Source organism: Grammomys surdaster, unplaced genomic scaffold (genome assembly GCF_004785775.1).
Source record: "Grammomys surdaster isolate TR1022 unplaced genomic scaffold, NIH_TR_1.0 208, whole genome shotgun sequence".
Lineage (NCBI taxonomy): Eukaryota > Metazoa > Chordata > Mammalia > Rodentia > Muridae > Grammomys > Grammomys surdaster.
Window position 1 is genome coordinate 1,977,769 of NW_021604653.1, and position 25,645 is coordinate 2,003,413.

Below are 25,645 nucleotides of genomic sequence, written 5' to 3' on the forward strand. Positions count from 1 at the left end.
TTGACTTTCTCCCCCCAATGCCTCAGAACATGGATGCATGGGTGAATGAAGGAGCATAAGATCCAATAGTATGTACAATGATTGTGAAAGATGTGTATATGCTTACATACAGATTTTAATGATATTTTCAATAGATGCATTTCATTTGGAGATAAGGCAAGTGTAGATATTGACAGGTAAGATACATGCAGAGAGACCCAGCACCAAGGTAAGGGGTCTTTGATGGAGACCTCAATGCCCCACAGCCCTCCAACACAGAGTGAAAGCTCCAGATGGTCTACCTTAGAGGCACTTACATCAGTTTAACTGTTCATTCATCAATCTTCCTCCTTGTCATCAGAGAACTTCTTGCTTACTTGTTCTTGTTTGAGTATTTGACACTCTAGATATTTGAGATATTTGAGTCTAAAGTGACAGTATTAACTTGGCCTATCCGAAAGAGAGTTTAAATGAGAGGTTGTATAAATTTGGTTGGACTTGGGTATGTGTATGGGGAAATGTCTTGATTTCCTTGGTTAATCTAGAAAGATTCAGTCCACTATGTACAGCACAATTCTCTAGTCAGGCGGTCCTGAATGGTCTAAGAGTGGAGGGCAGGGAGGGAGGGAGGGAGGAAGGTAGGAAGGAAGAAGGAGAGGGGAAGGGAGAGGGGGAGAGGAAGATGATTATAGGGCATACAGACATTCTCTCTTTGTTCTTGAATCTGGGTGTGACTAGATGCCCCATGCCCTTTCCACTGTGATGTCCCCACAATTATGGAACATAACCTAGAACTATAAGTTGTAAATTCTTTCTTTTCTAAGTTTTGCTCTTTATCAGGTTATTTTATCTCAGAATAGGACATAAAATTAGAACATACATCTCCTACATATACAGACCAGCCTAGGGATGTAGTTTGGTTGGTAATGTGCTTGTCTATCATGCTGGTAGCGCTAAGTTCTGTCCCTAGTATTATAAAAAATTAGACATGATAGTATAGGCCTGAAATCCCAGCACGTAGAAATTGAGGTAGGAAGATAAGGAATTCAGGATCATCTTTGATTACAAAGTTCCAGGATAGCCTGGGTTACATGAAAACAAGCCACAAAGATAACAAAAACAACAGAACAATAAATTAAACCATAGTTCTGCTGTTGGGTCCACAAAATCTGGAAAACTTTTATAGTATGCAGAACCAAGATGAAGAGCATGTGGCCTTGCTCCATGCTGACTGTCCATAGCCCTGCCTTTGAGCTCTAGTATCCTTTAGAGAGAGCGCTGACCTTTAGATTCTTATTTCCTTAAAGCAGTGAACACTTGAGCCAGATTCTCTGAATTTTGTTTGAATCCTTTGGAAACTTCAGTTATCCAATCTCTTTCTGTTTTTCTATCCTTGCTTGAAGATAATAATAGTACACACCCTTCCTGAAAAGCAATGAGATTAAACCTCTTATTATGTCTACAATTTCCTTATACTTGGTCCCATCTATGTTTCAGTTTTATCTCTGTTGCTATGATAAAAATACCCTGGAGTAAAAGCAACTCCTGAAGGGGTTCATTTCAGCTTACAACCCCAGGTATCAGGTCATCATTCCTGGGCAGTCAAGGCAGGAACTTCAAACAGCTAGTCTGCATCTTCCGGAGCAGAGAGAAATGAACACATACATGCTTGCTCACATGTCTCCTTGTTTGTTCTCAAATCGAGTCTCTACCTATGTGTGGTCTAGAGACTTAGACCAGGGAATGGTGACACCCAAAGTGAGCTGGATCTTTCTACATCAATTAATATTAATAATGAAGACAGTCAATGTCCACAGGCCACGTCAATCCAGATAATTCCTCACTGAGACTCTTCCCAGGTAATTCTAGGTTGGGTTGGGTTGACACTTGAAGCTAACTGTGGCCTGTACTGATCTGTTCCAAGGCTGTTATCCATTCCTCAGTTATGTGCTTCCTGTTCATCTGAATAGAATAACTAAGACAAAACTATGATTGAAAAGTCTCAGATACACAGACATTCCTGAAAGCAGATGAGTGGGCAAATGTTTTTAGATCCCAGGCAGAAAAGCCATTGGCTACAGAAACATCTTGTCCCTTCAAGGAAGGGGAAGGGATCGCCTGTGTCCCCAGGGGTTTCATAACTTGGTGGGTTTTTTAATAGCTTTAGGAAACATTCTTAGGGGAACAGAAGATTCTAAGAGAGTATTTAAAAACCCTGCATGAACTAGAGTCAACTGGAATGAGTTGTTAGTTCTTACTTAATGGTTAACCGTGAAGCTGTTCTTATTTCAACTCATTGTCAGGAGAACATTGTGAAGGCCATTTTATTTAATCAACCTAAGAGGTGTTTAAAAAGGTCTTTGGCATCAAATGTTCCTAAGTTTTAGGATATATACATATTTATATTATTTCCCCTTCCAAGAGAGTATTACATATTGGGCAACAACTCTTTTATCTAATATTATTTGGATGAAATAACTAATATCTTGTAGTGACATTAATCCACATAGTTTCAAGTCACAAGTTATTTTATTTTTTAAATTGGACTGCTGTTACAGAAGAGTCATTGTTTATTTTTAAATTCTTGGTCTCATATTTGTTTAACTCACTACTTGCTCCCTGAGTTCGCTCTCTTATTTTGTGAGGATTCTGTGATTTTATTAAAAATATATTTATTTATTTGTGTGTGTGAAGGTACAGAAGAGCAATGCATATGTCTAGGTCAGAGGATAGCCTGTGAGAATTGGTTTTCTACTTCTGCCATGTTGATTCTGGGAAATTAATTCAGATTGTCAAGCTTGGAAGCAAGAACACTTAACTACTGAGCCATCTCATGGACCATCCCCCATTATTTTGTTAATGGTATGAATTTAAGTGGAGGGGGATTATGCTAGGATCTTAGCTAGTGCAGCTTTGTAACATCTGTAAGGTTGCTTTGATTGCTTGCTACTCTTGCCTCTATTTCCAGAAAGACAGCATTGCAGGTATGCACCACACCCAGGTCTATTACTGTAAGATGGATTTATCTTTTAGTTATATGTAATCAGCTTTTATATGAATTTTATATACTGTAGAATTTTGATTATTTCATGTGTATTGAGACATTTGCATAGGTTAAAATTGTTGTGGCTAACTAACTAGCTCATTTTTCTAGAGGTGGCCACAGACACCTACGTAGATTGTAGCATTTTAATTAAATTTTCTTTGGGAAGTCTATGGGGAAATGTTCCTAAAGGGATATAGATACCATGTAAATATTTTTTAGTGTTTTTCAGCAAAACTTGAAGGTAGCAAAGAATATTTTCTTCCAATGTGATTTCCAAGCAACAGTATTTGTATGTTCTAATGTCTTGGCCCTGTTATGAGAGAAAGCAGAGGTGACAGAAGGCAGACTCTCCTGGACAAGTGAGATGGCTTAGGGGTTTTCTGCCAAGTATGAGGATCTGAGTTTTATCCCTGATACTCACATGGCAGGAAAGACACAGTCCCTCTGGTTGCTCTGAGATTTCCATCCTGGTGCCATATGTTCGATATGACAAGACATGACACACAGAGACACACAGACAGACACAGATATACAAACAGACCCATACATATAAATACACACAAAGGCAAGAAGGCAAGAAAGAGAGAGAGGGAGAGAAAAACAGACAGAAAGACCAAGCTACCAAAACAAGTTCCAGTGAAGTAAACTCTGAATCTTGACTGAGTCTACTTGACTGGTGTGACACGAGTATTTAAAATACTAAATATGACTTTTAAAAACACTTAATTTACTTAAGTAACAGCTACCTGGGTAATGCCAGAGTAGCAACTGACTTTGATAATGAAGGAAATATGGCCCAGGTCTTGCATACATGGATCAGAGCCCCCACCTAGGCTCTCCACTGAGGTCCATAGGTTCTTGTGTTCTGGAGCAAAGAACTGGACCAGAGACATAGAGATAGCAGTGGAGATAGACAGTTGGTTAGAAGAGGAAGACACTGGTGAGACTGAAGCTGAGACAGGTGAGAAGCTTTGACAAGCTCAGCCAAGAAATGGTGAGTGCTGAGCCTCCTGGGTCAAGTCCACATCAGCTTCTCCAGTGCTTGTACAGACCATGCTTTTCTCACACATATGCTGATGTGTATGTGTAGCCCTGGTGGGGAGCATGCTCTAGTCTGTGCCAGGTGATGTCTTTTCTATGTTAATCTGGATCACTCCCTCCCATTCCTCACTCACCTGCCACACGCAGACTTCATCACTGCCCTAGACTGAGAAAAGTTTAATGCCCCTACCTTCCTCAGGACTGTGCCGTCCTATCCTACTCTCTGCTGAGTTCACTTGCTTTCCTTTTTCCTTTCCTCAGCTCTGCCTTCACCAGACTCGTGTGTAACTGTCCCCTTGGATGGATTTTTATCAAAGTCCAATCCATGAAGGACATTGATACATAGCAGGGTACCCTCGGAGAACTGCCCCTCTGCCCACTGCTTAGCAGCTCCTGCTCCTCAATTGCCAGCTCTCTCACAAAGCAGACAATTGTGTCCCCACTCCCTCCCACTCTAGCCAGTTCCCTGTCTGCTGTTGAGCCTGGGGCTCTGATCTCTCACCTGCTTCTCTGGTTCCCTCCACAGTCTTCCAGTGTTCCTCAAAGTTTCTCCCTAACAGGACATTGCCCTTCCTCCAGAAGAGTCCAGACACAGCCGTGATACAACACACGGGCATACAGCCACAGACACACACATTTTCTGCTTTCTGTAGCTTTCTCAGCCTAGTGGCTGTGGTGAACCATTTGCATATACCATGGAGAGGAAGATCAGAACCTCTTAGACCCTCTGGCCCCACAACCCAGCCACAAGGGTGTGAATTTAATTTATGTATTTACTTATTTATTTATTTATTTATTTACTTACTTACTTACTTACTTACTTATATTTTGTTAGGCTCCTGACACATGCTAAGGGAACTATTTGATAGTTTTGTGTCTGTGTTCTGAGCCACAAGGGCAAACAAGAGCAACATGCACATGCATGTGCACATGTTTTGGTATGTGGATGTGATTGTTTGATTTAAGAGTTTGGGATTCCAAGGCTGTTATTTCAGAGACTGCTAGCTTGCCTGCCTGCCTGCCTGCCTGCCCGCCTGCCTGCCTTTACTGCTGCTTATCTGTGTCTACTTGTGTATGTGCATGCAGGCCAGATGCCTTCTTTGATCCTCCTTAGGTTTTGAGACAGGCCATCTCACTGAACCTAGAGCTCAGGGATTCAGCTGAGCTGGCTGGCCAACAAGCCCCCAGGGAGGCTCCTGTCTCCACCTTCCCTGCACTGGAATTACAGACTTGAGACACTAAGTCAGACTGTTTGAGTGAGTTCTGGGGATTGAACTCATGTCTTCATAGCACAGCAAGCAGTTTTCAAACAGAGTCTCTACAGCCAAAGGACTGCTTTCTTTACATGGTGAGAAAGACACCAAACCTGAATTACACTGCTGTGCCACAGTTGTGGGAAGATTGATCCTTCAACCCTACTCTGTGGCACTGATTTCAGGATTCTCCTCAGCTTACCCTCTGGAGTGCTTTGACTGCATCTGAGACCTAGCCCAGTCTCTTCTTGGAGTATTTGATTCAGCCTCTGTTTTGTTTGTTTGTTTGTTTGTTTTGTTTTGTTTTTTCTGGTGTGTTTCTTGCTGTGTGGTTTTCTGGTCCCCAGGCTCCTTGCTGCAGCACCAGCAGCCCTTCTCTAGACAAACCTGACACAAGATTGCACATCAAGATAGACATTTCCATACTTCGTCTCACAGCATCTGAATCCCAGACTCCAGCCAGGAACAGAGTCAGTCTGAGAGCATTAAAGAGTTTTGAGCTTCCACGAAAGTGCTGGTTTCTCAACTGTAGCATCAAGGTTAGAAGAACATGGCCTCACATAGGAATAATTTATTTTGCATAGAAAAGTATGACAATTAAATATGTTAAGGTGAATAACAGCCTTTTTCTAACCAATTATACCTTTCTGTGGAAGTTTGACAATTAAAGTGCTAAGCATAGATTTTTGTTAATAAGTGATTCTGTTTAAAATTAGGTAGTTTAAAATAGTCAAACCTGGCTGTACATCCCAGTTATTTATGGAACTCATACAGAATATCTATGCACTGAATACTCTCTATAGGCCAAATTCTCTAGGGAAGGTCAGTGATTATGATTATCACCTCAGTGGACAGAGACAGGAAGCACATGCTTAAATATTAAGCAAACAAATTGACAGATTGATTCAGTGGCCACAAATGTGAAAAATAAATGATATCATAGGAATGAGTGTGAAATAGCTAGGGTGAGAGACATTTAGCTTCCGGGGAATCCTATATTATCAGACCCCTAAAGTAAATATGAACAATAAACAGGAGATGGCTCTGTGGGGACCTGGAAAATGAATATGGCAGAAAGAAGCACCTGTAAGGATGGAGAAACCTTGTGACTTTACAGGGATATAAGTCAAACCTGTGTCTTAATGGGTCATGACCAGGAATTCCTATAGATCTCACTGCAAAATTTCTTTTTTAGTCTTACAGTATTACACAGGGAGCCATGGAATTGGGGGTCTGGGTCTCATGAGCTCTTCTATGCCAACTTCATTTTCTAGTCTCCATTCCTTAGGAAATTCCAAGTGGACTTTTATTAATGTAAGAATGGCACATGTGCTAAAGTCATCTAGGAGTTGGAGAGATACGTCATAGGCTAAGAGTATTTGCTACAAAAGCTTAAAGAAATGAGTTCGTATCTCCAGAAGCTGTGTAAAACCCACATGCAGTGGCACACATCTCTATGACCACATGAAAACCTATAGGAATCACTGATGGGGTGGATGAAGTATCCAAGGGATGCTGGACAATCAAACAACTTCAGATTGCTTTATTCTTCACTTCTGAGAGTGATGTCATTATCAGAAAGAGGCCAGACTTGAAGGAGAAGTGGCTCATGGGAAATGATGATCTAATCATCCCCTTGTATGGTCCACCTTGAGACACATATTCAGCATCCAAATGACAGTATTCAGGAGCATGATTTGAGTTAAGGCAGCAAGGGTGGATCTGAGAGAATCAGCATGTTGATGACATTCTGCAGGATGGGACTGAAGTCAGTCACGAGAAGTTTAATGTGAATGTGGATGTTAGGAGGAGGACAGAGCCCTGGGAGCCTCTCCATCAGTGAACTTGCAGAACTCAGGGAGAACCAGCAAAGGAGCCTGTAATGGTAATGGTACCCAGTGAAAATGGAGTGAGGTATGAGAGAAACCTAAAGAAGAAATTAATTCATATTAAGAGCACAGAGACCACCACTGACTCCCTTCTTGTTACAAGCCTCCATCTTCATAACCACACTGCCTTATTAGTGGGACTTCGAAGGGAAGTAAAAGAGAGCATGTATAGACGGCTGTCTGTATCTACTCTAGCATCATTTCTGCTGCTATGATAAATACCCTACAAAAGACAGTACAGGAAGAAAAGAGTTTATTTGGCTTACAATTGCATGACACATTCCATTATTTTGGGGTATCCAAGGTAGGAACTCTAAAAGCTAGCCATGTCATATCCACAGTCAAGAGCAAAATGAGAGTGTGGCATCCTTACTTACTAGTAGTTAACTAACACTTTCTTAACTCTTACACAGTTCAGGAACCGAATCACTTTCAGGACCGGTCTTCCCATCTTAATTAATAATCAAGACAATCTTTCACAGACTTGCCCACAGGCCAGCTTGTTAAGCCACTCTTCCTAGACAAATATAGTTTGCTTCAGGTTGACAGTTAAAACTGACCAGCCTAGTGTCTGCTTGTATGGCCTTTGTGCATATGTATATAGGGGACAGTAGTTGACCAGCGTCTTCCTCTGTTGTTCTCCACTAAATTTTTTTGAAAGAGAAAACAGAACTTGGAGATCAGTCATTCAAGTAGTCTTCCTGGAGGTAAGGACCATGGATGTTCCTGCCTGTTCACTATTAGCACCAGTATTATAGGCAAACCATCATGCCTGGCTGGCATTTATATGGATGTGGGGCATCAGAGCATCAACCTCATGTGTTGGTTCTCACGTACAATCTACCTTCTTTTGAGGCAGGATTTCTCCCTGCTTCTAGAAATTAGAACTCTATCTTGGCAGGCTGGCAAAGAAACTCTAAGTATTCCCCTGTCTATACCACTATAGCTCTAGAGTCGTATGCCCTCAGTTGTGCCTGGCCTCTTATCTTGTCCAAACTCAGGTCCTTGTTTTTGCATGACAATCATTGTAATGACTGAGCCATCACTCAAGCCTTTGGTGGCACCTTTGAGAAGTTATCCTCTGAACTAGAGTGGGTATGGTAAGTCAGACTTAGAGGTATGACACAGAACCAACCTTTTTAACATATGGGGCTATGCTAGTGTGGGAGGTATTCAGTGGAAAGGTCAAAGTTGATGACACAGAGACATAATCACAATTGTGGATGTAAGATATTCAAGCAGGCAAGGAGGATGGAACAAGGCCAGAACCACAGCTTTTTTAAAAAAGCCAAATGCCTAAAATACACCTCAGGAAATCTTAATTCTCTAAGTCTATGACGGAAACGAAACACCTGTATCTTTTTAAAACTCTGCCTGTGTTTCAGATGCACAGCCAAGATTGAAAGCCATAAATATCAGCTTCAGAACATTTTCTGATGCTATAACAAGGTACCTGGAGCTATATAACTTTTTAAAGTAACGACAGTTATGAAAGCTCAGGAGTTCGGAGGCTAAAGACCAGTAAGTATGGGTTTGGCACCCAGTGAGGGTTCAAACTGGGTCATAATATGTGGAAAAGGAGTAAAAGATCCAGCCAAATGCAGAAAGATGAGATAGGAAGCAAGGGACCAGGGAGGAGCCAGATTCCTGAAGACCTGTGTTATCCCTGTGGTCTAAATACCTGGATTTCTCTTAGAGGTCTCCCCAACTCAACACTGCCACACTGGGGACCACACAACTCTCACATGAACGACTGGGGGACACACTGGGAAAGGTTTGAGAGCTATGAAACTGCTTAGTTAGCTGCCAAACCCAAGTCCTCTTGGCCGTATCTACCTTTGAACCTACCATCTTCCATCCCAGGATTCAGTAAACTTTCCTTCAGTCCTCAGACTTGCATTCAGAAGCTGTTTCTGTACATGCCCAGAGCCAGTAAGTCTGAGATACTGAGGGCTGCTTATATTCAGGAACACCATGGGGCATGTCTCTAAATCCCACCATTCCTAAGGCTCAAGACAGACGGACTAAGAGTTTGAGGCTAGCCTGAACTACACAGGGAGGCCATGTCTCCTTGTATCAAGTAACTTAAATAAAACAATAAATGAGTAAATAAATAAATTGTTTTTATAAAGTTTTATGTGCATGAGTGTGTGTGTGTGTGTGTGTGTGTGTGTGTGTGTGTGTAAATGCTGGCATGAATGTGGCACATTGCATATGGGAATGTTAGAGAATAAACTTAGTGTTGCTCCTCACCCTCCACTCTGTTACTTCATTTGAGACAGAAATGTATGTTGGGCAAGATGACCTGCAAGCTTCCAGGGATTTGCTGCTTCTCATTTCATCATAGGAGTGCTATGATTGTACACACACACACACACACACACACACACACGATTTGTTCTGTCTTTCCATGGAGTCTTGGGACTTGAACACCTGCAGACCAACTGCTTTTCCCACAGAGTCCTCTTTTCAGCCCCTTGGTGTGCTTCTAAGTGTCTTATGGCTGTGTATAAACCTCAGCACTGTTTTGGCTCCTTGCTGATGAGAAGAAAACACCTCTTTCAGGTTTTCTATTAGTGTTTACCCTGTTCTTCCCTTCACTTTTATCCCACACTCTCCTCAGCAATAATCTAAGAAGAAATTAAGAGGTTCTCAGTACCTGCCAGTGGTCATCTCTGTAAAACCCCAGTATTATTTCCTTTCATCTTTAGGTTCTGTGACAATTTGCTGACAGGTGATACCACACAACTCTTCTAGGGGTATATGGTGTGTATCTATCTCCTGATTATTTTGCTTCCATCTGGGAGTCACCTAGCAACAACACTGAAGGGTGTTCAGAGACAAAAACCTTCTTTTTGGTAAAAAGGCTTCTAATTAGGAAGAAAAATCATGATGTATGTGAGTCAGTATGTAACTTTGAATTAACTGTTTTCTGTCTGTAAAGTGTTGAGGTCATTTTGTGAGAAATTTGAAAGAAGGGGCATGAATGATTCTAGTCTTCCTTCCATAAACACAAAAACTCCCTGCCCATAGACTAGGTCAACTAAAGGCTGAAGTACTGACAATTCTGCATCCCTATTGAACATGTGCAAATGGCTTTCTCTTCCCCAAGTAAAACAGTGTAACAATTTCCAAGGTACTTCTACTCTACTGCACATTTCAAGTGGTATAAAAATGACAGGAAATATGCAAGGGGCCAAGAAGGTAATTCAGCAAGTGAAGTGTTTGCTGTTTAAGCATGATGACCTGAGTTCAGATCCCCAGAACCAATGTAAAAATCTAAGTATGGCAGTGTGAATATATAACCTCAGTGCTGAGAGGGTGGAGATAGACCTCTGGCTTCCTGGCCAGTTGAGTCAGTGAACTCACAATTTAGTGAGAGACCATGCCTCAAAACATGAAGTGGGGAGAAATCAAAGAAGAGGCCACATTTTGATGTCTGTCTTCCATACCCATCATGAGCACATATACACACCCATAGGAACACACATGTGCCATAATACACATGCTTTTGAATATATATATTTCATGTCATTGATATGAGACAATGAGATATTGGGACCTGTGAGTATCATTAGGGTGTTCTGGAACTATCCCCCATTTGTCAGTTACTTTTCTATTGTTGTGATAGAATAGCTTGACATAAAACAAGTTAAGATAGAAACGGTTAATTCTTGCTTAACTTTCAGATGATTCCTGTCCATCATGGTGGGGAAGGCACGGCAGCAGGAACATAAAGCTGTGCAAAGGAGCAGTAATCTATGTTAGAGTATAAATGACATTCCAAAGTCAACAGTTATAGATAAGGTATTGATGGAAGTCACACAGCTTAGGAGAAGGGTACCCAGAGCACAGCACATCTTTTGGGTACAATAAGGGAAAATTTCAACTGAGAGTAGGGCTCAATCAATAAAGTGCCTGCCTTAAAAGCTTAAGAACTTGAGGCTAAACCCAGGACCCAAGTAAAAATCTTGATGCAGTAGCATGAATTTGTAATCCTGGCACTGGGAAGGTAGAGCAAGAGGATCCTAGGGCCTTACTGGCCAGTGTGGCCTAATTAGTGAGATCCAGGCCAGTGAGAGACTCTGTTTCAAAGATGGTCAATGCTTGAAGAGTACCTGAAACTGAGGAATAACTGAGGTGGTCCTATGTCCTTACACACATGCATACACATATATACAGTACATGTCCACACAGGCACATGCCTGCCACACATGCATCTGTACCCATGCATCCACACACATCCACACACAATGGGGAGGAGGGGTCAGTCCATGGTTTGCTGAAATTATTTCAGCCATGTAAATTCTCACAGGAAGTTCACAATGCTGTCAATTCTCATTTCCTTGGAGATAGTCTATTCAGAGCCTTTCAGTCAGACATCATAGCAGTTCCAGCCTTCAACGATGGGAGGAAAGATTATGCAAGTAGAAATTATACTGAAAAATGCACAAAGGCATGGATTGCAGCCTGCCAGGATGCTGCAGCCATTTTCAAGCCCATGGTCTGCAGACCTAGGGCCTGCCTTATACAGACTTTCTCCATTTGATGACAACAAAGCACCCAATCAACATTACCAGGGAAAGGGACATTCTTTTTTTGTTATCCATACTACCAACCTTCCACAGCAAAGCATCCAGTTTGCTAAATTTTAGCTTTGTGTAGAATTCTTGGCCTTTGCAATGGAGAAGATCTCATTGAACCGTCCCACTATTTCCATGGTTTAGAACGCTCCTGTGGTTGACTGATATAAGTGTCATGATTGTCATGATTACTTTTAAGCCTAACATGAAACTCTAGCTTGCACATACACACACACACACACACACACACACACACACAAGCATGCACCTGTACATAGAAGCACATACATCTGCACACATGTTCATATATAAGTTTTTTAAGCCCATTCAGAATAAGTTGCTGTTGGATATCCCTTTTTCTCCTTTCGCTAGCCTCACACCACTGTGGTACTGAACCTTGATTTACAACCCTTACCCTTTACCTTCCTGCGCATTTGTAGACCTGAGTTTTGATAGATAGTACAGTTACAAAGACAACAGAGCTTTTTCAGCATCCTTGAAACACTCATAGGCTAAGGAGGAAGGAAAATGTACAATGATTAGAATTATAAAGCTAGTGCACATTAAAATTAAAAAATAAAATGCACACACAAGGTTCAGCATGTCACCAAGAAGGACATGCTAACCGGATTCTTCAAGAATGTAAGGAAATAAGAAAGTGCTGCTTGAACAATGAGCCTTGGTCTTCGTGCCATTATTCTAGAAAAGTGGTAATAGAGATAGCTGAAACAATCTCCTCAAGTAGGAAACCCTGAAGCAGCCTCACATAGCATAGGTGTGGACCAGCCTGTGGCCAGACAGGTGACCCAAAGGTTTGCCTGCCAGCTCTGTGTTGTTCTATGGCACTGCCCTCCATCCAAAACCATACACATCTAACCTTGCTTCTTTTCAAAACTGAGAGTTGTCTGACCACATTTCTAATCAGGGCAGAAGTTTTCTTACCTACTGACCCCTGAAGTTCCCATAGCACCTTCGTCCTATAAGGCAAGGTCTCCTAGCCTAGACTGACCTCTCACTAAGGGCAGCATTGAAGGAGACCCTCCTGCTTATCCTCTCCATGGAATACAGCTATGCACTAGGACACTTGCTTTATTCAGTGCTGGAAGGGGAACCCAGGGCTCCCCGCACACTCTGCAGGCACTCTATCCCCTGAGCAGTACCTCTAGCACAAAGCTTCAGTTCCTTATGATGCTTCAGCTCATCTCTGATGCTTAGAAAACCTGTCCAAGAAAGCAGGCCAAGTGGTGCTCCACACAGTCTGGAGCTGTACAGACAATGTTTCTGGCAACAAGCTTAAGTAGACACTCGCTTTTGAAAGAAATTCCTTTAGCAGTTACCAATAATAATAATAATCAAAACAAAAAAGCATATGCTTCCCCATCAATTGAAAGTGCACCAATCACTAAGAGCCTTTGATCAGCACTCGTCTCCTTCCTGCCTTTCTCCCCCAATTGATGTGAAGGAGCCGATCCTACAGACAGTAGTTTTGGTTTTTCCGATGACACTTGGAGGTGGGTTTTTTTTTAGTTTCTGCGTGGCTGTTTTACAAAAGTGCTTTTGCCCTCCGACTCCTGGTAGCTTGTTCAATCGAGATATAACCTTTTATCAGTTCTGAACAACTGCTGAGAGAAAGGAAAAACTTCTCCATGTGAGCCAGGCCAAGGTGTTAGGGGAGTTCTGGCTGCATAGCACACTGCCAAGCCCAGATCTGTGCGGGGGAAGCTTGTTAGAAATACCTCGGCTATTAGCTGAAGCCGATATGTCAGGAGCTGATCTGCATAAATAAGTTTCTTTGCCAGGCTCAGATTTGTGTGGGAGTATATGAGAAAGCTCCAGATCTTCCAAGAGGCCAGTGCATCAAGGATGAGGCTCCATGAATATTCGAAGAGCTATCAAAGAAGAAAAATGAACCATGAGGCCAACATTAATTGCGCCCAGAGATAATTAGAACAAAGTGTTGTTAATTGTGTGTTGGTTTAATGTGATGTAGTGGTGGATTTTTTTTCCCCCACAGAGTATAAATTTTGATGTCAGAAACTGAAAGCTGGCTGGCTTGATTGATCAAAAGGCCTGTTTGCTTAGATACAGCTAATTGGGCGTTTTAATCTTTACTCCATAAAGTCTGGTGAAGGCTCCTATATCATGAATGTAACTGGAAACAAAGCCCCAAATCTTGGTTCTCTTTGTCTAGTGGTGTCTGAGTTATGCAAGAGGCTCTTGTAAGTAATCTACCTAAAAAAAAAAAAAAGAATGAATAAAAGATTATGCAAACTGGACTCCCGGGGAACAACAACAAAAAACAAATAAACAAAATCTAGTCTTAATGTTAACTCAGTTGTAAAGGTGTTTTCTTGAAAGCATGAGGGTCTGAGTTTGAATCTCCAGCACCCAGAGAAAAGACTAGTAGTGGTCATACTTGAAATCTCAGGACTTGGGAAGCAGAAATGCTGAATATCTGGAGCTTGATGGCCAGCCAATCTAGCCAAATCCATGAGCTCCAGGTTCAGTTGGAAACCCTTCCTCAGGTGGGGTTGGGGAGATGGCTCAGGTGGCAAATCCCTTGATGTGCAAGCATGGAAACCTGAGTTTCAGATCCCTAGAACTCACATAAAGGTGTGTATAATGTCCACATTTGTAATGCCAGCATGCATGCAGCAAGTTTAGAAATAAACCCAAGCAAATTTCCAAATACTCAGTGGCCAGCTATTCTGCCATTCTCAGTAGTGAACAAGAGAGTCCTAGTCTCAGTCACTGTGGAAGATGAGGACCAACGCCTGAAGCTGACCTCTGACATCCATTCATGCACAGTGCCACACATGTATTCCCACAGGAACATACAGACAGACATAATATGTGCACACACGCAAAGTCAAAAAGTGCTAATAATGTGTAAAATGATTGTGGAAAATACTGACCTTAACCTTTGGCTGTCATATGTACATGCAAATATATACACACATATACCCCCATACATACACTTACAGGCCCACCCCCACCTACAAACCATATGATTGATGGGCAGTCCCAGAAAAAAGAACTACATCATCCTATTAAACCTCTTAATTTGCTCAAGGAAGTGTTATGAAGCTATGGCAGGGGGAGACATAGCGGATCCAGAATGAGTCGAGAAAGTCACTCTTGACATAAAGGCATCAGATTCCCAGGCGGAGTCAAGGACAAAGGTTGCCTCATAGCTAATCAATGTGCAGAAATGTATCAAGGAAGGCTTTGGGAAGAAACCTTCTGAGGACACCCTAACCAAGGGCATTCCCATCCACTCCCTCCCTGGGCTTCACTGCCAAGGGAGTGGAGAATTAGATGAGTTTTCCTTCCTACCCAAGAGCAGTGTGACTGGCAATATTGCAATGGGTCAGGGATTCTGAAGTTTGGATGTGGAAGGGGCCTAGATCCTAAACTCCAGCTGTTGTGGTGCTAGAATCACCACAGCATTTGATTTAGAATTTACAACTATTTCAGAACTTGGACATTTCTTCTGTTTGTTTCAGTACCTTTAACTCTCCAAATGTAAATACCTCCATTGTGCCTGGGGACATCCTTGGTTTTTTTGTTTGTTTGTTTGTTTGTTTGTTTTTTGTTTGTTTGTTTGTTTGTTTGTTTTTAACTGGAACCTGTTCATCCTGGTACACAGACCTTTCTTTTAAGGTACAATTGCAGCTACTCAGATAAGGTAGCAGAGGGGCCTCTTTAAGAAAGGGAAGCTCACTCTGCTGCAGGGAAGGTAGAGTCTGTACCAGGTACCTGGTTTGTTGTTGTTCTTATTATTTTAAATTTGCTACATATATCCATGTGTAGGCGATCCAAGGGTACATGTGTGTCTCTGCACATCTATGGAAATACGAGGACAACTTGTGGGAGATGACAACTTATAGAAATTGGCAAATCTTGGCCACAATTCTCTTTGCACTGTGCCATCCTGCCAGCACTCCATCCTATTTTCCAGACAGGGTCAGTCCCTAAGCAGAGATCTCAAGTTGGCCAGTGAAGTTTAGGGACCCTTCTGTAAGTCTCCTCAGCCCTGGGATTACAAGCATGGGCCACATGCCTTTTCTTTGTTTGTATGTGTGTAGTTAACTTGGTAGTTTATGTGCTCCCAGCATGCACAGGGGCATCCTGCTTTTGTAATCTACCTGTGTTAGTCACAGCATATGCCAGCTTCTCTGGAGTTTGGTCATCACTCCATAAAGGTTCTCTACCCACACAGTGGCTCTTCTGTAAAGCCCTTTTGGAGAAAGGCCAGCCTGGAACAGACACCTGTTGTTTTTGAAGTTTACCATCTCAACCACACAGGAACCTTGCAATTCAGAGGAAATCAAGGAACAGAAGCAGTTTGGAGAGTCTGGGTCTTCCTCCTGGAGGACAAGCCTTTTCAGTAATCTTCATCTGATTTGTGGTCACACCCATAAAATCTTTCAGAAAATCAGGAAGAGAACCATTTCCTGTGGCTTTATTGCTGCTGCTCAGGTTTCCCTCTTCCTTCAGATTTTAGTTGCCCACAGCCAAAGTCAAATTGGTTTTGGTAATCTCTTTTTTAAAAAAAAAAAACACAGAAAACCTTCAAACAATAATTGAATCCATTTAGGGGATACTGTCTCCAATGGTGGGGGAGGGGGTCCAGATTAAAATGAGAAGCAACTCAGGAACACAGCGTATGATTTGCCAAGGATTCTGTGGCCATAGGATAAAATCAGTTGCTGAGAAAGACAAAATTTCCCCTGCAGTTTTCTTTTATGAGATATTCGTATTAAGAAGACAAACAGGCTTCTGTAGTCCCCAAAAGCAGTGTCTAGGAATTCCATGAGCTGAATGTAAATTCTTGAACTAGCCCCTCTTATAGCCTTGCTCATCCTCTGTACCCGAGAACGGCTCCCATGAGCCCCGTTAAAAGGTGGAGGAGCCTCAGGGCTCATCACAGAGTGTTAGAAGCACTTGTGGTCCTGGATTGTTATAATAGAATTAATAACCTTATGTTGAATATAATCGGGATAATAAGTCAATTAATACTGAATCCGTTTGATAGTAGCCAGATGCACAATTGCATTTTCACTGAGAATATGGTTCTGGAGAAATATTTTAATTGCTTATCTGATCATTACATGCAGATCTTGAATTAGCTCTCTCCCAGTTTCAAAAGAAGACTCTTCAAAAAGTAATTTTTAAAAAGCTGTACTCTGTAGACAGAGGTGTAGTGAACAGTTGGACACTTTGTCCCTTTTCAATTTTTTCTGTATTTCCTGCTTGCTTGCTATTTTGTTTTTAAATATAATTTAATATTTTTCATTATTCTTGAGAATTTTATATTAGTATCCAATGAAATATGATCGTATCTGTGACTTCCTATTCTCCTTTTTTTTTTCCTGTTGTTGAAAGTCAGTCTTTCCATGTAATGTATTCTGATCACGGTTTCCTGCTCTGCTCTTCCCCGCGTTTCCTCACCTCCTCTCTGATCTGGACCCACTCCATTTCTGTCTCCAATTAGAAAAGAACAGACTTGTAATGGATCATAAGATAAAATAAGAGAAAGCAAAAACAATCACAGAAGACTTATACAAGACAAACAAACAGAAGGAAAGGATCTCAAGAGAAAGCACAAGAACCAACGACTCATTCATTCATTCATTCATTCATTCATTCACTCAGGAGTCCCATACAATCACTAAACTAACAGTAATAACATATAGGAAATGTATTGTTATAATAGAATTAATAACCTTATGTTGAATATAACGGGATAATAAGATTTGCACATGGGCAAACCCCTGCAGGTCCTCTGCAGACTGTCTCCTTCTGTGAGTTCATATGAGCTTTGATCATGTTCATTTAGGCTTTGTTTTCTTTGTGTGCTCCATCCCCTGTGACTCTTTAACTCTTTCCACCTCCTCTTCTGAAGGATTCTCTAATTTAATGGAGATATCCCAGTTAGGACAGAATTTCCAAGGTCTCCTGCTCTCTGCACAATGTCTGGCTGTGAGTTTCTGTATTTGATCCCACCTGCAGGAGCAAGCTTTTCTGGTGGTAGCTGAGAGAGATCTGAAATAGTTGTAAAGTGTTAAGAGTTAGTTTATTGATCCTTTTTTTTATAGTATTTGGTTTTACTCTGTGTCCCTGGCTCTTTGTCATCTAAGTAATATCATGCATGAGTTCCATAGAGGCATTAAGTTAAATCAGATCTTGTTATACTGACAAGCTTCACATCACCATTGCCCTAGCATACCTTGCAGGCAGCATACCATTATAGATCCAAGGGTTTGTGGCTGGTTTGGTGTTTACATTTCTCTTTTACAGAGAACCTTCCTGTTCCAAAGGTACTAGACTATAGGCATGAATGCTCTTTGTAGGCACTTTTCGATGTACATTGAGTTGTGTAGGTATTAGCTTTGGCAATAGAGCCTTGCTGTCAAATTGTGGAAAGCAACCTAGAATCCTGGCAACAGTCTTGGTTGTTTGGGGATCTCTTTTGCCCCAAATAAAATTAGGTATAACCCAGTCCTGGTACTGGAAGTTTCATCTGGTGACAAGAGTTTACAAGATGGGACTTATCTTCCCCATTATTTGGTGATTTCATTAGATCATCTTCATATTCGTATATACTTTAGGAAGATTCTACTGTGTTAAGCTTCTATCCTACACTTCAAATGGCCCTGAATTTTAACAGTATCTCCCCATATTCCTTCCCTTACCCCCCCACTCTCCTCATTTGATCCTTATGTTCCACTCACCATCATCAATTCATATCTGTCTGTTCTGTTTCTAATTCCCAACAAGTCCTATCTGTTCCCCTGTCTCATACCCTACAACTAACCTCCATGCTTCCACAGCTTGTAGTGTGGTTGTCATTGACGTAATAGCTAATATCCACATATAAGAAGATTCATATCATATTTGTCAGTCTTGGTCGGTGTTTTAACTTAGGATTTTTTCCTAGTTACATCTCTGTTCCTGCAAATTTCATGATTTCATTTTTTAATGGCTGAGTAATAAATACATCATTGAATAAATTTACCATATTCTTTAAAAATTTTGTATCCACTGTCCTGTTGAAGGACATCTAAGTTGTTTCCTATTTCTGGCTGTTATGAATAGAGCAGCAATGGACATGGATCAGCAAATGTCTCTGTGGTGAAGTGTCTTTTGGATATATTTCCAAAATTGGTATGGCTGCATCTTAGGATGAACAGATTACCATCTTCCTGAGGAACCACCACACAGATTTACATAGTGGCTGTACAAGTTTTCACTCCCACCACATCCTTGACAGCATGAGTTGTCATTTGTTTTCCTGATCTTAGCCGTTCTGATGGGTATAAGATGAAATTTCAATGTAATTTTGATTTGCATCTCCCTGATGGCTAAGGATACTGAACATTTAAGAGTTTCTTAGCTATTTGAGTTTCACATTTTGAGAATTTTGTTTAGATCTGTACCTTATTTTTAATTGGGTTAGTTGTTTTCTTGATATATAGTTTTTTGAGTTCTTTATATTTTTAATATTAGTACTTTATTGGATGTGTAAAAATCCAATAGTAAAAATCTTTTCCCATTCTACAGGCTGTAGCTTTATGCTATTTATGCTATCTTTTTTTGCATAGCAGAAGCTTTTTGGTTTCAGGGGGTCCCATTTATTGATTGTTGACCTTAGTGCCTGTGCTAATGGTGTTCTGTTCAGAAAATCTCTTCCTGTGTTAATGAGTTCACTTTCTCTTCTATCAGGTTCAGTGTTTCTAGTTTGTGTTGAGGTCTTTACCCTTTTGCAGAATAATTTGAGGAGTATTGGGATTAACTCTTCTTTTAAATCTGGTAGAAGTCTGCACTAAAACCATATACGCTTGTTGCTTTGTTTATGTCTGCTCAATATCAGTAGGGGTTATAGACCTGTTTAAATTGCTTATCTGTCTTGATTTAACTTTGATAAGTGAACTGTATTGAGATTAGTATCCATTTCTTTGAAAATTTCCAGTTTGGTAAAGTACAGGTTTTTATAGTAGTCTTTATGATTCTCTGGATTTCCTCAGTGTGTGTTGATAACACCCCTTTACATTTCTAACTCCCCACCCCACATGTGCCTTTTACTTAAAGATTTGTCAATCTTATTGATTTTCCCAAAAAACCCAACGCTGTGTATTATTTTTGTTGTTCTTCCTATTTTATTGATTTCAGCCCAGAGTTTGATTATTTCTTGTTGTCCACTTCCTTTGCTTGTGATTTTTCATCCTTTTTCCCCTAGAGCTTTTGGGTGTGCTGTTAAGTTACTACTATGAGATCTCTTCATTTTTTCTTAAATGTAGGCACTTAGTGCTATGAACTTGTCTCTTAGAACTGCCTTCTTTGTGCTATAAGTTTAAGTATGTTGTGCATGCATTTCCATTCAGTTCTAGAATATCTTTAATTTCTTTCATAATTTCTGCCTGAACCAGTTTTTCATACAGTAGTGAGTTGTTTAGTTCTCATGAGTTTGTAAACTTTCTATTTTTTCTCTTGATGCTGATATCTAGTGCTAATCGATGGTGGTCAAATAAGATGCAGAATATTATTTTAATTTTCTTGTATCTGTTCAGACTTGCTTTGTGTCTGAATATATGGTCAATTTTGGAGAAAGCTCCATATTGTAGTGAGAAGAAGGTATATTCTTTTCTGTTTGGATGAAATGTTCTATAAATATTGGTTAGGATCATTTGGTTTATAACATTGGTTAACCTCAGCATTTTTATGTTTAGTCCTGGTCTGGATGATCTGTCTATTGGAAAGAGTAGGGTATTCAAGTCTTCCAGTACCACTCTGTGAGAATAATATGTGATTTAAGCTGTTTCTTTTATGAACCTGGGAGTCCTTTTTTTTTTTTTTTTGGAGCATAGACATTAAGAATTGCAATGGACTCTTGGTAGATTTCTCCTTTGATGAGTATATTGTGTTCTTTCATATCCATTCTGATGAGAAGTCTATTTTGTTAGGTAGTAAAAGTCTACACCAGCTTGCTTCATATATCTGTTTGCATGGAATATCTTTTCCCCTCCTTTTACCCTGAAATGATGTGTAATGTCTATGTTAAAATGTATTTCTTAGATGCAGCAGAAGAATGGATACTGCTTTCAATACCCATTCTGTTAATCTGTATTTTTTTTTGTTGTAGAATTGGGACCATTTTGATGTTTAGAAATATAAGTGAACAGTGTCTGTTGATTTCTCTTACTTTATTGTTGTTGCTTAGGGTTACTTATTCTGTGTTTTCTCCGGTGTAGATAACCGCTTTAGGATGAAGTTTCATTCTAGTGCTTTCTGTAGGGTTGGATTTATAAATAGGCATTGCTTACATTTAGTTTTATCATAGAATGTCTTATTTTCTCTATTTTGATAAAAAGTTTTCAGGGCACGGTAGTCTTGGCTGGCATCTGTGGTATCTTAGATTCTGTAGAATATCTGGTCAGGACTTTCTGGCTATCAGTCTCCACTGGGAAGTCAAATGTAACTATATTACATTTACTTGTTCTTTCCATGTTACTTGGTCTTTCCACCCTGAAGCTTTTAATATTCTTTCTTTGTTCTATTGGCTTAATTTTTAGTTATTATGTGTTGAAGGAACTTCCTTTTCTGGTCCAGTTTGTTTGATGTTCTGCATCCTTCATATACCTGGCATCTCCTTCTTTATATTAAAGAAATACTCTTTTATGATTTTGTTGAAAATATTTTCTTTGCCTTTGACCTGGGTTTCTTCTCCTTCCTCCATTCTTAGTATTCTTAAATTTGGTCTTTTCATAATGTTCCAGGGTGTTCCTTAATTTTTTGTGCCAAGGGATTTTTACATTTAACAATTTCTTTGACCGAGGTATCAATTTCTTCTTGAGCATCCCTCAGCGGCTGAGATTCTCTCTTCTATCTCCTGTATTCTGTTAGTGAGGCTTGCCTCTCAAGTTCCTGTTCAAGTTCCTAAAATTTTCATGTCCACATTTCCATCAGTTTGAGTTCTCTTTATTGATTTGATTTCTACTTTCAGATCTTGAACTCTTTTATTTAATTCCCTGTACTCTCTGTTTGTGTTTTTATAGATTTCTTTATGGGAATTATTCATTTCCTCTTTAAGGAACTCTATCATATTCATAAAGGCTATTATGAGCTCTTCTTCTTGTGCTTCAGCCTCATTGCAGTACTTAAGGCCAGCTTTAGCAGAGTTGATGGCTCTAGTAGAGACACACTTTCCTATCTGTTATTGATTGTGTTTTGCCACAGGCATTAAGGCACCTAGGATTGGGCAGATTGTAATTCTAGGTGAGGCCTGGTCTTTTTGGGGTGGGTATTTTGTCCCTTGGTTTCTTTGCCCTTTCTGATACTTATGAGAGTGTAGTGTCTGTGTGTTGCCTTGTAGGAAATTGTTCTGGGATCTTGAGAGGTGTGGCCATTGATGGGTTGCAAGTAAAATGTGTTTGTGGATGTTGGGAGCTGACATTTAGGAATAGGGATGGGCTAGTGGGGGATAGAGAGTGAGAGGTCCACAGGGAGGAGAAAAACATTGGGATCTGATTATTACTATTGCACTGGGGACAGAGAATAAAGAGAGTCCATGGCAGAGGGAGGGTCTGCTGAAGAGCTGGGGGTGATACTGAGTGAACATCTGCAGTTAGCCTACCCACTTCCCCAGCTGGTATCCTGTGAGTTCTCAGTGATTTCCCATTTCCTTCTCTCAGCTCTCCCAGTGATGCCTCAGATATACTATCTGCCCCTCAACTTCCTGAGCAGTTTGTTTGTTATTTTGTTAACCCTTTTTATACCCTCTGGGTCCAGTTAGGGTTGCGAATATGCATACAAGTGTATAGCCATCGACTAGAACAGGGGAATCCAACCTTCTGTCCTCCCTTCCCAGCAAGTATCAGTTACCAATATCTCTTCCGTAAGGGGTTAAGCCTAAACAACACCTCACCTATTATATCATAAGATATGGCTGGCATGTATTCATGAATACAACAGCCATGTCAAGTCCAAAAGGCAACATTTCACAGCATGCTTCCCCATCCTCTGTGCTATCACCCCGCATTTCTCTAGGGGCTATGCTATAGAGAGTTTTGGTTTTTTGTTTTTTTTTTTTCTCAAATCGTAATTCATTCACACAGGGGTTATAAACACAGAAAGGCAGGATGTGGAGAAGGGAATGACACTGGAGTGTGAGTGTTCAGGGGGAATACAGATATCTTCAGAACCGGGTATCGGCTGGGTGAAGGTTCAGGGAACAAGTCACTATGACTCTGCCTATAACTCGCTTGTCCTTATCTAAGTTGGTATTGTCTGCCAAGGCTACCTATTTACAAGGTCTATGACTACTCAGGCTTGTAAATTTCCACAAAATCTGCCTGTTTACATTAGATTATAGCCATCTGTTTCAATGTTTTTCCACTGAGACCCAAGACTTGGTGTTAGTATACACATATGACAGGCCTATTGCTGATTTTAGGCCTATGGTTGATTTTAGGCCTTCAGTGTGTAAGCAGGGCTGCCCCTGACATCTCCTCCCTTCTCTAAGTATAGAAGGGCTGTGGCAATTCTAATCTTGTGAAGGCAAGGATAGAGGCCTGACCTCCAGTAATTGAAGGGGACCTTACAATGGCTCCGGTCCCCCTGCCGTTGTCCAGTTAGGCATGAGGGCCATACCCATCCTGATGTCTTTTTCCTGGAGAGGGGATACTTTTGACATCAACCCCTATGCAGTCTTGCTTAGGCTGTGAGGCTAAGCACTGCAAGGGAATATAAATAAAAGATAAAAATATCTATCTGGGCTCCCTGAGGGACAAGCCTGACTATATAGGGAGTTCTTAAAGCAATTTCATTGCACTCTCAGTAGGTGAAGCCCCTTTTACCTTTGCTCTGTGGCTTTTGAATGCCTCCTACCAGCAGCTCTGTTCACATAACCAGCTGAGAAAAATCATCTCCAAACCTGCAATAGTGAGGAGACTTTGAAGCCACCTGTACACAAGGCCCCACTTTCAACATTTCCTCCAGAAGTATACAGAGAATGGGTATGAAGATCAAAAATACCAGCTATTGTGGAATCTATATCATCACTGTAAAAATACCAATTTCATTATTATGTCTACTTTAAGTCAGAACCCAGAAGTTTCTCACAGTTTTCTCGCTTCATATTCCCAGGGGAAACACCCATAAAGGTACCAACCAGTTAGTTAGTTCAGGGAGAATCTGGAAGCTCCACCCATTCACCAGAGAGGGTGATAGAAATTTTGGCATTGTATATAGGACTAATTTCAGGGGAGAAATCATGGAATAATCTTTCCTTACCCAACATTGCAGGAGCATCTTAAGCAAGTGATGGCAGATACAGGCTGAGCCACCCACATTCTATAGCAAGGGGATATGCTGAATTCATTTTCCTTGTTTGGGATTTGGGTGCTAAGGAAAGCAAGTGTCCTCTTTAGTCCTTACATCAGTGTGGGCTGCTGAAAGGCAAGGACAAGAGTTTTAATTCATCTCTCTGCCTCTAATATGGCATTCTCTGAATTTGATTCCAATATTTGTTGAGATTTCCCAGGCACTAGATGCAGCCTACCAATATGATGGTTTAAACAAGTTGAGAGGCCCTGTGAAAGGGATGAGAGATCAGATAACAGAGAATTAATCTATTTTCCCTCCCTTGGCTGCAGGGAATTCAGTATTATCTGCTGAGGGAATCATTTTATTTTAAAATTAGACTTCATTATTAATACTGATAAACCGGGAAATAACAAAGCCTGGCATAGATTCACCTCCTTTGCATTGCTGCTGGTTTACATTCATGCTGCTATCAGCTCATAAATTACCATATCTAATATTTAAATCAACATTGCTCTGCATTGCCGTTGAATGACTTTTGGGCAGTTGCCCAATGTATAAGATACCTTTCTTTTTTATTTTAATAGTTTTTTTTGGTTTTATTACTTATTTATTTTGAGACTAGGTTTCATATGTACCAGACTAGCCTCATGGTGAGGAAGACCTTGAACTTGTGACCGTCAGATTCTACTTCCCAAGGGAGTGTTGAGATTCAGGCATGTTCTTTTGAGCCTGTTTTATGCAGTTCTGGGGAATGAACTTGGGGCTTCTTTAATGCTAGATGAACATTCTACCAAATGATCTATATCCCAGGCCATAATGTTTTCTTCTTTTGAGTTACATATAAATTATATTTATATATTATATGTGACACATACACACACACACACACACACACACACACACACACACACACACACATATATATAGAGAGAGAGACAGAGAGAGAGAGAGAGAGAGAGAGAGAGAGAATATAAGGGTGACAACATTGGAATAATATGTTATTTGGAAATGCTTGCAAAACACATTTTTGAGCCACTTAAAATAATTGACTTTAAGATTTCATTCTTATGCCCACATCTCTAAAATGCCAAGTGTTATGTGTATAAGATCAGAAATTAAAGATCACATACTGAACTGTCAGCATTTGTATAGAAATGAGTTGGAACTAGAAGCTTGCTATGAATATTGAGACATGGATAAAACTTATGAAATGTTTCTACATCCCCTAAATGAATTGGAATTTCCCAATGTGGCTAAGTGATGTTTTCTATCCCTCTCCCTGTATCCCTCTCCCTCTCCCCCTCCCCCACTCCCTCTCCCTCTCCCCCTTTCCCTCTCCCTCTCCCTCTCCCCCTTTCCCTCTCCCTCTCCCCCTTTCCCTCTGCCTCTCCCTCCCCCTCCCCCTCTCCCTCTCCCCCTCTCCCTCTCCCCCTCCCTCTCCCTCTCCCTCTCTCCCTCTCCCTCTCCCTCTCTCCCTCTCTCCCTCTCCCTCTCTCCCTCTCCCTCTCCCTCTCTCCCTCTCCCTCT

General features: G+C 40.8%; 1 protein-coding gene across 1 annotated transcript in view; it reads left to right on the forward strand.

Annotated features, from left to right (window-relative positions):
• Nckap5 (NCK associated protein 5) overlaps window positions 1-25,645 on the forward strand; it is a 698,067-nt gene that overhangs the window by 465,073 nt on the left and 207,349 nt on the right. The window lies entirely within an intron of this gene.